Here is a 12,345-nt window from a genome sequence, read left to right as displayed (position 1 = left end):
CCTGCTAGTTAGGTATGCCCCCAGAGCAGGCCAGCATATTCCTCAAGCAATTCCTCTTACTTCTGAAATGGTGTATATATATATATGGAGGAAATCACAGATTTAAATTTACCCCAGTTTCCCACATTTCAAGAGACACAGTGAAACATTTCTTAAACTGTCAGGGAGTCATTGTGTTATGACAGATGCAACATCGAAGAAGGAATCATGTAGACCTGATACCAATTTCTAAAATGTGATAATTATATTTACTTTCTTCATGTTGAATGTTCTGCTCCTCTGAGATACTGAACACCTTCCATCTCCACTGAAGTAAATACAATGCAGATGTGACCCCCAGTGTTAATTCATCCCCTTGTGTTTTCTGTAGGCACAATGCATGCTTTTTTTCAGGTCATACTAGACTAGAATAATAATTATCATCTTCCTATTATCCCTGGGCTATAAATTAAGAAAACGTTGCTTTGCAGTGAAGAAGCTCTGCAGATTTCAGCATATAAAAAGGGAAATGAATTGGAAGAGACCAAAGATGCAGAACTCTTGTCAAATGTGTCTGAATTGATAGAAGTTGTGAACTACAGCTGCTAATCCAATGAACCAGATGGTATCAATTGTCAAACCAGGTGCAGGAAATAGGGTTGTTAGCCCTCCTGCAAATCAATTAGATCAGCATGAAAAATCTGTAAATTAACTTCCCACCAAACAAACAAATTGTACCAAAAATTGTCTTGGGTGCTCAGCTGAGTCATGAATGATTGGTCTTTTTGCAAGTGGCAGCTGCCATTAAATCTCTTTATTTCTTTTATGAATAAACCAACCAAAATTTAATTTTCAACTGTTAATGCATCATTGGAAGCTGCTTGATTCAAGACGTTTTTTTTACTGATCCATGCTAATTGGAAGTGTCAGAAAGCATGAAGTATGTCACTGAGCTAACACCAGTTTCTACTGCATACATTTCTGTAGGCCTTATTTATCCTAGTAGACAAGTGAGTTTTTATATCACTTAGGTGAAAGCTATTCCCAAAAGGATGTTTCTATAAAATATAGGGTAATAATGGTTAACCAGTTTTTGGCTGATGCTTTGATACTCTTTCTAATGAAAACTGATCTGATGTTTTCCCAAAACAATACACAATACACAGCAGGTTTCATAAGAGATTATCGATACTGGTGGGCTGCTAGAGCTGGTATGAGGTGGTTTATCAGCTATGTCTGGGATAGATCCAGGGTAGTGGTGAGAAGGGAAATGATTAATTAGATTACAGCAATTTCCCATATTATGTTGTTTCGTAATTGTAACAGGAGGATGATTTTTAAAGGAAATGTCAAAAAAAAACCCATAAATAGCTTTCCCCTTGAGGGACTGTCTTGTTAAATACACCCTGTAAATGGTTTTCTAGTCAAATATGTAAAATAATATCTTGAAATACTTTATACACCTATCAGATATATAAACATATTTTATACACATATGTATATAGAATCATAGACACATTTATGCTGGAAAAGAACTTTGAGATCATCAAGTCCAGCTGTTAACCCAGGACTGCCAACTGCATCACTAAACCATGTCTCTAAGCACTGCCTCTACACATTTTTAAAATATCTTCAGGGATGGTGATTCCACCATCTTCCCAGGCAGCCTGTTCCAATGCTTGATTACCCTTTCAGTGAATCCAACCTAAACCTCTGCTGGTACAACTTGAGGGCCTTTCCTCATCTCTATTGCTTGTTCTCTGGGAGAAGAGACCTACCCCCACCTGCCTACAGCCTCCTCTCAGGTAGCTGTAGAGAGCAATAAGGTCTCCCCTGAGCCTTCGTTGCTTTAGACCAGGGGTTCTCAAACTACGGCCCCCTAGGGTCCTCAATCTGGCCCCTGGTATTTACAGAACACACAAACAGACCCCGCCGGGGGCTGGGGGGGGGAAACCAAGCAGCCGCAGATGACTGCCTGCCACTTCATCTGCGCACCGCCCCCCTGTTTAAGAAGTTTGAGGACCCCTGCTCTAGACTAAACAACCACAGTTTGGACTTCATTGCTGCCCACCTGGAAAACCAGTAACGAGCAATAATCAGAGGGCCATACCAGACAAGAGTTTTCTAGTAATGTCCCTTACCTGGGTGCCAGGGAGGCAGCAGACTTGCCTATATTCTGGGCATGTCAGGCTCTCTGTTCCTCTGAGTGGAGTCACCAGTGACAGCCACTCTTTTTTTCTTAGCAGTGGCAGTCATGATGCGTGGGGTTGACTTACTTTCCTTAGGCAACTCTTCCAACCTGGACAGACTGTTGTCCATCTTATAATTTTCCTGGCTGTCAGGTTCCAGAGCTGCATACCTACTGTATAAAGGTACCTGGGAAGGTGAAGTAGGTCAGGGGGTGATTAACCTGCTGCCAGAGCAGGGAACCTGTTTCCATTCCTCCCCATCTCTTTGATCTCTTCCTTCTGCCTAGCGGTGAGAGGGTAGGGGATCCTTCGCTTCTTGTGGTGTGTCCCATCTGGTGCATTCACGTCGGTGATGGTAGAGAGTGGCTCCACCACCAGCCTATTTCCCTCTCACACTCCCTGACACTCCTTAACCTTTTTGCTTCCCCTTCCAGCTCTGCCACCAGGCTGAGCAGATGGCCCACCTGGTCTCACCTCACACAGGTGTTATCTCTGCTGCCCTCCGCTAGCAGTGACAGGCTCCGGCACTCCCTGCGGCTGTGACCTGGGCACCTGCATGTTCACCAGGGCACTCCGTCACAGTTGCCACATGCCTTCTGGCACTGGCTTTTAGCTAAGGGGAAACCATAGCTAGGTTTCTTCTAGGAGGGTGATGACAATTACTTAAGCTCACCTCTTTGAGCTGTTAGGTTGATGGCACTCACCCTGCACACCCTCCCTGTGTGAACTGCCACACGAACTGCTGTGCCCCAGCCTGGCTGATGTGCCATGCCCTGCTTGCTTGTTCTGCTTGTTGTGGTCCTGGTCGCCCGCGCTCCCTGTGAGCTACTTTTATACATGTGGGGGTTTGGCCACCTTGATTCCCAGCCCCTCCCACAGTGAGTGAGAGCTATCGTTCATGAGGGCAGCAACAAATATATAATAAACAATCAACTAATAAAAAAAAATGTATTTACATTAGCTATATTAAAAATATTATTTTTGCTTATTTTTTCTTTAATTTCTCAGCTAAGAGAAGACAGAAACAGACTCATTACACTGGACTGGAATTAAAGTACATTTAAGTGACATTAAAGTATATTTAAGTGATTTATAATCAACATATTTGTCTTTCTATAAGCACTTCTAGAAGAAAGAAAGCAAACAAGAATGAGAAACACAAGGTAGGGTTTCTCTACATTTAAATCCTCTTACAGAAAACGGACTACCACAGGATTGGACTAGAAGAGAGTATTCCATTAAACTTGCACTGTCTAGCTAAAGGCAGAAGCATTAGAAAAGTTTAGCAATCAGGATAAAAATGTACAAATCTGGATGGTTCTGTAGATTAAGTTATCCAAAGAGAAAGAACATCAGGACATCTCCAAGTATGAATACAGAGTTTATACCTCAGAATATGTGTTGCGCGATAATGATCGAGGGGAAAAATACCAGGAAAGCTGAACAATCAAAGACAATTATGGCAATTTGTTTCACTCACAAACATTCCATAGCCAGAATCCTGTTGTTCTGTTTAAGTCTCTGCTCGTCATACATCCCAGAACACACAAGACGTCAACCAAATAAAGCTGTGCACAACAATTAAAGTTTTTAAAATTTCATGCTGCTTAAAGCACTGATTAAGGATATGACTTAAATGCTCAGCATGCACGCTATCCCAAGAAACTAGGAATACTATGCAGCTCCAGGTAAATGCTGGATCAGGTATCATCAGAAAAAAGTCAAAGCCCCAGAAAAAAAATAATAAAAAAAAAAATCACATCACTCTAGACATTTAGAGGAAAATATTCCACTGAATATGAAATGAGATAAATTTAACCTTTATGTTGTCCATAGGGGTACTAATACAGAAATTATAATACAGTAACAAGTATCAAAAATAAAAGCATAGTGTGATTTTTGAAGGTTTGTTTTACTGGGTTGTTCAATAAACAAACTTGCTAACTGCAGTGTAAATTCAATACAGCAAATATAACTAGATTTTAATATGAGAAGACAATCATCAAAGGAATAGTAGCATGACATTCAATCATACAGTTAACCTTCTGGTTAGGGTTATTTTTAGTTATTATTGAAGGTTTGAGCACACCCACACACATTTTTCTGTTGTAACAGTACTAAATGTGCATCTGATCTTATGTTGAAATCACTGAAAAACAAACTAAAAAACTTACAAAATGACATTTCTGATATGACAATGTTTATTGTACCTCAACATATTTATAATTTTGTGGCAATTCCAATCAAGTCTCTGAAAGCTTCTTGTGGTTTACAAAAAATAAGTATTGCATTTATTTTCTAAATGAGTTTTATGTGAAATATCTATATGTTGAAGGAAATTAAATAAAGGATTATCTCCACAGATATGCGTATGAGGGGAGGAATGTTACTTTTACTACTTTCATGTAATACACTACCACTAAATGGATCATGAGATTCCTCTCAGTTAAAGACAACATTATTCAAAATATTTATAGGGAAGAGGGTATTTCTATACTACACCTAAAAATAGCTTAATTGAAAATTATGAGCAATAACAAGGTCAGGAACTCAAAACCATTCCCTCATTGCTGATGTTACACCAAAAATCTTATTCTCTATAAAAGAGAAGATATAAATACAAATTTATCATATGAAATATAAATGGTGTTTCAGCAGTCCAGACTGTCTAACATGGAAAAGCCTTCTTAAAGTATTCTTAAACCTGTTGCACAATGCCTTTTTATTGCCTACCCTTTTCTGTGGTAGTTATGCTGTTTATACTCACCTTGGGTCTTAAAGTCAACAGCTTCATATTTAAAAGTGCTTTCAGTTTGGGGAGGGGAGTGTCACAAAGAGCCACCAGTGTCCCAAGCCGTTCACTGGAGTAGTGTGATGTTCCTAGTGGGGGTCCCTTCCTCTTCTGATTTAGGACTTGTTTTCCCATCCCCATCTGCTCTCTTCTGCCCACACCCAGGGAAAAGGGTGAAAGCTGCCCCACTGTCCTTGTGCCCCCAGAAGCTGTTTTTCTGGCACTACCTGGGGCTGTCAGTCCCTTCCCTGGCAGCCCTCCCAGAGCTGGAGCTCAGACAGGCTGGGCAATGGCCACAGTGCCTGGTAAACCCCGCTCAGCCCTACTCAGGCCAAGTGTAGCAGCACTATCTAAACCAGCTGGCTGCAACAAGGCTTTTACCCTCACATAGCAGATTAACTTCAATAAATAGTTCCTGTGCCTTGCCCCGGCATGACCACCAATCCCGCACAAGGTTTCAAAAGTTCATCTGCTGTCCATGCTGTTTCTTCATCTTCTTCAGGCCAGTCCACCCTGCTTCTTGCCTCTGCTGCATCCAGATCCTTCTTTCTCCAGGCTCCTCTTCCAGCCATCCTCTCCTCATCTGGGTACCCTATCTTCTCCCTGTTCTCTTTTTGTCTCTCCTACATTTGGGGCACACTCTCTCCTCCATCTACTTCTTCCAGGTCTCCCTTCATCCAGTCCCCTTAAAGCTATTTAACTACTTAGCAGGAACCAGCCACAGCTGCACATTATCCACATCAGCCAACCTACCGCCCTTGAAGCCAAGCCACAGCTTTATATGGTCAATGTTATTTAACCCACCTTCATTCCTCTATAATTCCTTTACAGCCAAGGGCAGCCCAGGTACCCCTGGGACCTGCCACAAGCAGTGACAATAAAGGGCTGCCTGCCCTGGGCAATGGGAAAACCATATTTACTGAGCTATACAGATCAATTATTTTGTGATTTTTCCTTTTCTTCCAGGAATTTTGCATTCTTTTTTACAGTGTTATGGCCTAAACGGGAAGAAAGGCTACCTGCCTTGTTGAGATGTCCTAAAAGCATTTTCATGGCAGATGTAATACATGTATTTAATTCTTCGACAGGCATAGGAAAGAGTACTTAGATATGGGTAGGAAGGTTAAATGCTTGGTCTTCCACACAGAACATCCATTCTGTGCATACATTATAGTTTTCAATATTTCTACAGGTCTTTCAAGGCAAAGCCAGTTGCCTATAGACTTTTAGGGACACAGAAGATATAAGAATCATAAAATTCTAGAGTATCTTTACTTGGAAGGGACCCGTAAGTATAACTGAGTCCAACTCCCTCCTCATTGAAGGACTACCTAAAACTAGACCGTATGACTAAGAGCATAGTCCAGATGCTCCTCGAATTTGTGGTGGAAGGTTTTACTTGATTATGTCTGTGAATGTAAGAAGCTCCTGCTTAGTCCCCATTTAGGTGCTCATCTAAGGTTTAAGTCCAAAAAGTATAATGAATATGTATTGTATCGGTAAGAATTTGGATGGGTTATAGGATGGAAAGGAAACTAGATTCCTCTTAAACTCTCCCAAGACAAAGCTAACACTGAGCAGTTCCTTCCCATGTCAAACTTATAACTTGAGCTGATTACTCAATGCAATACTTTAGTGACAGAATAATTGGAACCAACTGATTTATTGATTCAATTTTAAATGTGCCCATTATCTGGTCATTGTACTGTTCATCTTTAATTAGCTAATAAAACTGTAGCATATTAGCTTAGAAATATGTTTCATTAAGCGAATATTTGCTTGCTTATGCTTTTCTTTTATAAAATCCATAATTGGCTCATAGAACTGATTTATTTTCTTAAGTTGCAATATCTGCCATGAACTTCAGACCACAAGTAACTGTAGATAAGCAGCTTCTGAGAACTTGACCCTCCTCCCATCCAAATTCTTTTAAATATCTTTGCCTTAATGTTGAATCCAGAGTTTGATTCACCCAAAGAGAAAAAAAAGGGGGGAGGGAGAGAGAAGGGGACAGGGGGGAGGGAGGAAAGAAATGCCTTATGCTGGCCAAGTGCTTTGTGGAGTTTAAATGCCAGAGATGAAGCTAGAGATGAAAGTGCACTTCCAGACACCTAAGAATCAGACCCCATGTAGAACAGTGTGGTGCCCCGTAATGAATGGAACCAATCTCAACCATTAAAAAACAAGCCTGAGAGGAAGAAAAAAAATGACCTTGAATTTTAGATAATAGTCTGATGGTGCAGAATGTGTAAACTTGAGAACGTCTGCATTAGTTAGTAACACCTTATCTTGTTGCTTTAGGTCTGGCTGGGAATTTTCCTCCCAGCAGCTTGTATGGTGCTGTGCTTCAGATTTGCGGTTGAAACAATCAAGTTTCAACAAGCACCAGTATCTTGGCTATTTCTGAACAGTACTTGTACAGCTTTCGTACATCCTGCCAGTTACAACAAATTCGTAATAGCATAATTGCTGTATAGGTGTCTCTCTCAGTTAAGGACAGTGAACCTAATCCACCATCTAAATCACTGCCTCTCTAACCAAGTCAGGAGTTCTACACAGTTTTAAACCAGCTGGCATCTCAGCCTAGGAATCAAATATTTAAAGAATCATTTCCATTTATTTCATAGCTGTTCATTGTTTTCTTGGAAAACCACATTAAAAAAAAAAAAAAAAATCACAATATCAGAAATTAAATTGCCACTACGTTCTTCTCTTATAGCAGAGAGTGCACTTCTATTTTAGAGAGTATTAATCAGACACAATACTACATACAGTATAGGAACACTGTAGGGGAAATTTGTAAAAAAGCGTCCACACACATTTCTAATAAATTCTGGACATATTAATTGCTAATTTATAATCTGAATGTAGAATTCAAAGTATGAATTAACTACCTAAAAAGTATATTTTCTAGAAGGACTGTCAACAGTAAAATCACATATTTAAAGAAGTGTAGTTCAAGTTCCTTAAATCATTTGCTCTTATCCAAATGTTCACTTAGTAAGTACAAATAGAAAGACAAAATAATGATTGCATAATTTACAAGAGCATTAACAAAAGAAAATTGTTACACATGCAGATAGAGTGAGAAAATTATTTTGCTGACAGTCATTTGGATAATTAAAAAAATATTCCTATGATATATTTAACTTAAATTAAAAGTAAATAAAGCCAACAAGTTATCTTTGACTATTAATGAAAATAAATTACTTGTTATAAAGTATCAGTGTGTGAACCACAGTCTCTTTCCTTCTACTTATGACTTTATAAATCCTAAAGCAAAAGAATGCATGACAAAAAAATATGAAAATTAAAGGAATGCAACTGAGTAGCAATGTGACCCTCTGTTGTAGCTAAAGGAGTATAACTTTTCTGTTCTACTGCATTGCTGTTGTTTGGGGTGGGGTTTTTTGAGTTTTTTGGGGGTTTTGTTTGGTTGTGGGGTTTTTTGTTTTTTTTTTTGTTTTTTTTTTGTAATTTTATAGCATCTTTCTGCCAACTTCCTCATAGTGAGCTGTTGGAGTATGAGAGTATGAATGGAAACAGCACTGCTCCACTGACTCTTGGTGAGTTTATCCGTTCTGTTCACAATAGACTCACATTTGAAAATAATTGTCTCCTTCATATTGGTTGGAATCAGTGACCTTGGCAGTGGATGGAAGTCACGGTTGGTTGATCTAGTCTTTTCTGCTGGCTGGACACAGGAGGGAGTTTCGTATCACAAAATGCTCATTTGTTCCCAAAGCCATGGACTGTCGGAGTAAAACATAGGTTAAAGACATTGGTAGCAACTTGAACATACAGTCTTACAGCAGTTTCAAATTTCAGTATGAGACAATCTCAGAAAAACCTCAAACAAAGTAGAAGTCAATTTAAGCGCCTGAGATACATGTGATTTATTCTATTTCTTTTATTAGAAAAATCTAACTATGAACATCTAGAGATACTTCTGTAGAAGTGAATACTTATTTAATTCATCCCCATCAACCTTGTACATATCAGACAAACAATGCACATTTCTTGACAGACTCAATATGCATTTTAAATTTACCTACCTAATTTTTCCTGTAGAAGGACAGTTAATTTATTTGCTAAACAGTGTTTCATTGAAAAAAACCCAAACCCACAGAAAGACAAATAAGCAGATTCATTTGTTCCATTAAATTCTTAAAAGGACAAGTCACAGTGAGTCACTGACTCCGTTTTTGCACTTTTGGGTAGTCTGTGCACTGATTTCAAGTTCCCTGAAGAAAGTCCTTTTTCAGTTTTAATAGACCAGGACCAGGGGAAACTTTCTTCTTTTTAATCTGTAAATTGATTATGAATATCTCATTGACTGTATTTGTGATCTGACATTTAAAATTCGTATTTAATTATTGTTAGTCACAGGAGTTATTACAACATCAACTCTCATTTATCTTGAAAATCACAGTAGTTAGTTCTGGAGCTTCAAGATTTACAAACATATCTAAATGTTCACCTCATACTGAAGTTGATGGGTATGTAAGATTGCTGCATACCTGACAGTGGAGAGTGAAGAGGAACAGGCTACCTAGAGGTTCCATGTGTTAGAAAGAAAAGGGGATAAGACAGTCTTTTGTGGACCTGCCAAATGCCAAACTTGGATTATATTTATAGGTATCTAAGTAAAGATCTGCTGTATAAGAATTCCAAATTCTTCATACTTTCAAAACCTAATCCATCTCTGACTCATGGCCATGAACACACACCTTTTAACTTCTACCCAGAACCTTTCAATGCTTTCTAAACTAAATTCCTAGTTCATGACCACAGTCTACCTCATGACCTCATACTATTTTCAATTCATTTTTCTCCTCCATGCCTCAAATCTCTAACTTAAATCCTATCAGATTTTCTGGATCCCCTTTGGCTGTTGTCACCCTCTGCAAGCATCCTATAGGTTGCTTGCTCTGAGACCTCTCCTTGAACACACACTCCCACTGTTTTTAAGTGACATTCAGAAGACCAGACATAGCTAACATTCACCAGAAGTCTGTTCACACTGGTCATATGAATATGAATACAAATGAGATTGGGTAGTTACTGAAGATGTTATATCTTTTCTTCCCTCGCTATATTTTTTTTTCTTCATTTCTTCTCTACCACTAAACCACCATAAAATGTATTTAGAGACACAGATTAAAGTTACATTCAATATTTTCATTCATACGAAGTAATTGTGAACTTCACTACTGTGGTCGTATTTCTGAAGATTGAATATGTCTTTGCCAGACAAAATCCTTGCACTAGAAACTGTTACAATCAGCTTCATAAATTCTGTTTCTCAAGTGCACCAAATAGTGTATCTCCAACAGAAAATGTGTTACAGCTGCAGGCAACTCACCAGGCCGCTGGCTAGGCCCTCAGGGTTATACTAACTGGACAGGACATGGAAGACTACTGGACGGGACATGAGAAATTGATGTAACTGACCTGTCACAGTGTAAAAAGCTGACAGAAGTTAGACAGTGTCAGGAAGGATGGTTGGATTTCATAGGCAGTTACACAGGGAGTTGTGAACCACTTTGTGCCAGGCTTCACATATACTTAGAGAGGAGTCTTGTAGATGTTTGGGGGACTAAAATCTTGCAAGGCTAATAGTGCCTAAATATCATTTATACTATATAAGGCTGAGATGTGAGTACAGGTGTAGCAGAACTAGAATCATGGGGGAAAGCTGAAAGGATACTGGGGTGGTTAAAGGGAAATGCAAGAGTACCAAAAAAAAGAGTTAGAAAGAAGGAAAATGGATAATAAGTTACCCAAAGGACATAAGCAGACTGTCTTGCTAGGAATCCCAGCATGTGGTCACCACAGTTGGTGCAGGGTAATAAAGCAACCTCCTTGTTCTGGCCATAATACAAAAGTCAAATCTGCTTCATTGATCAGGAGGAAACCAGTGAGGGAGTACCTGGATGGAAGAAGGATCGGGAGTGCTATCACCACATCAGCACCCACCCACCCATCCGTAACAAAGTGTACTGGGTTTTTTGATCTCACAGGTCTGGACCAGAGCCATTGCCTCCACTACATGCAGAAAATACAAATATGGGTACATACATCTGATTGTCTCTGAAGAGTATATATTATGTGTTGACATTTTCTATCATTTCTGTGTCAGTACTCTAATAAGTGGTTTTGGGGAGCCTGCATTCCAACTACATTCTATGCCTCGTGAAATATAGCACTTTAGGTGTGAATTGTACTTTCTCTGTGGACATAACTCCTTGCCATATAAAAATTCTGCAGTTAAGTAACCCTTAACTTGTTGGTTATCAGTATGTTAATGCTAGGAGGGAATTACATGAATTCAGTGTAAATTCAGGTGAACATATATAGGCAAATATTTTAGAAGTATCCTGCACTTCTAATGTTTATTAAGGAAGTCAAGAAAGCTTCCTTAGAATAAGCTTTTTATTCTGATGCCCTGGCTAAATTTCAGCTCAGGTAATTACACTCCGCTGGCTTCATTTCCCCTTGCATTTTTAATTAGATTCAGCATTCTTCTGCTATTGTCCTAAGCCATTTTACGGTGCAGCTGTGCTCTATTAACCACCGCAGCACACTATACCACAAATGTACTGCAGAACTGGCTGAAGCAATTTCTTTCTATATAGCTTGTAATGTAAAACAATTCTGAGGCATTCCAGGAAGAATAGTTCTCTATAAACATATGGACACTTAGCACAAAATCAATGTAGCAAGCAAAGGTTGGCCAGCCTCTCTGGTCCTGATCCAGCAAAGCACTTCAAAACATGTGGGCTTTTTTTGGCTTCATCTCCCATGTGTAAGTATTTTGCTAGATTTGTGTTCAGAAAGAGGAAATTCTGTCTGATCTGCGATCAGAAATGCTGGTAAGGGTCCTGTGCAGTCTTTGACCTTAATCCCTCATTTGGAGATGATTTCCACAATTTCTTTCCTCAGTTCAATCCATGAAATTTCCTGCAGCAACCGTACAGTTTTTCAGGGAAAGAGTAAAGTAGGTAACAAATCAGATTACTGTATGTTCTCAAGGGGAAAAGGTTATCACCAACTTTCACCTCACAATTGCCTTTAACAGGAAATGAAAATATACTTCGTCACTGAAACAAAAAATACCATGGTTATCTTTGTTTATAATAAACTTGTCTTTTTTATACAGGATTATTTGAGAGCTATATGGCTGATATGCACACCCTTTTTTCATAGCTAATTTTATTAAATTAGGTGCCTAAGCTAATCAGTGGAACCTTAACATTACCCTTGCCTTCCTTCTGTAAGTGTCAGCTATTAAAATTACCATGGATAATGATATCTTACTACAGTAATTCTAGTACATATTACTTCTAGTAAAGTGCGTGGACTTCTGTATTCCTTTTACAATAC

The sequence above is a fragment of the Falco peregrinus genome, chromosome 4 (genome assembly GCF_023634155.1).
Source record: "Falco peregrinus isolate bFalPer1 chromosome 4, bFalPer1.pri, whole genome shotgun sequence".
In the NCBI taxonomy this organism is placed as follows: Eukaryota; Metazoa; Chordata; class Aves; order Falconiformes; family Falconidae; genus Falco; species Falco peregrinus.
Note: the sequence above shows the minus strand (reverse complement) of the source record.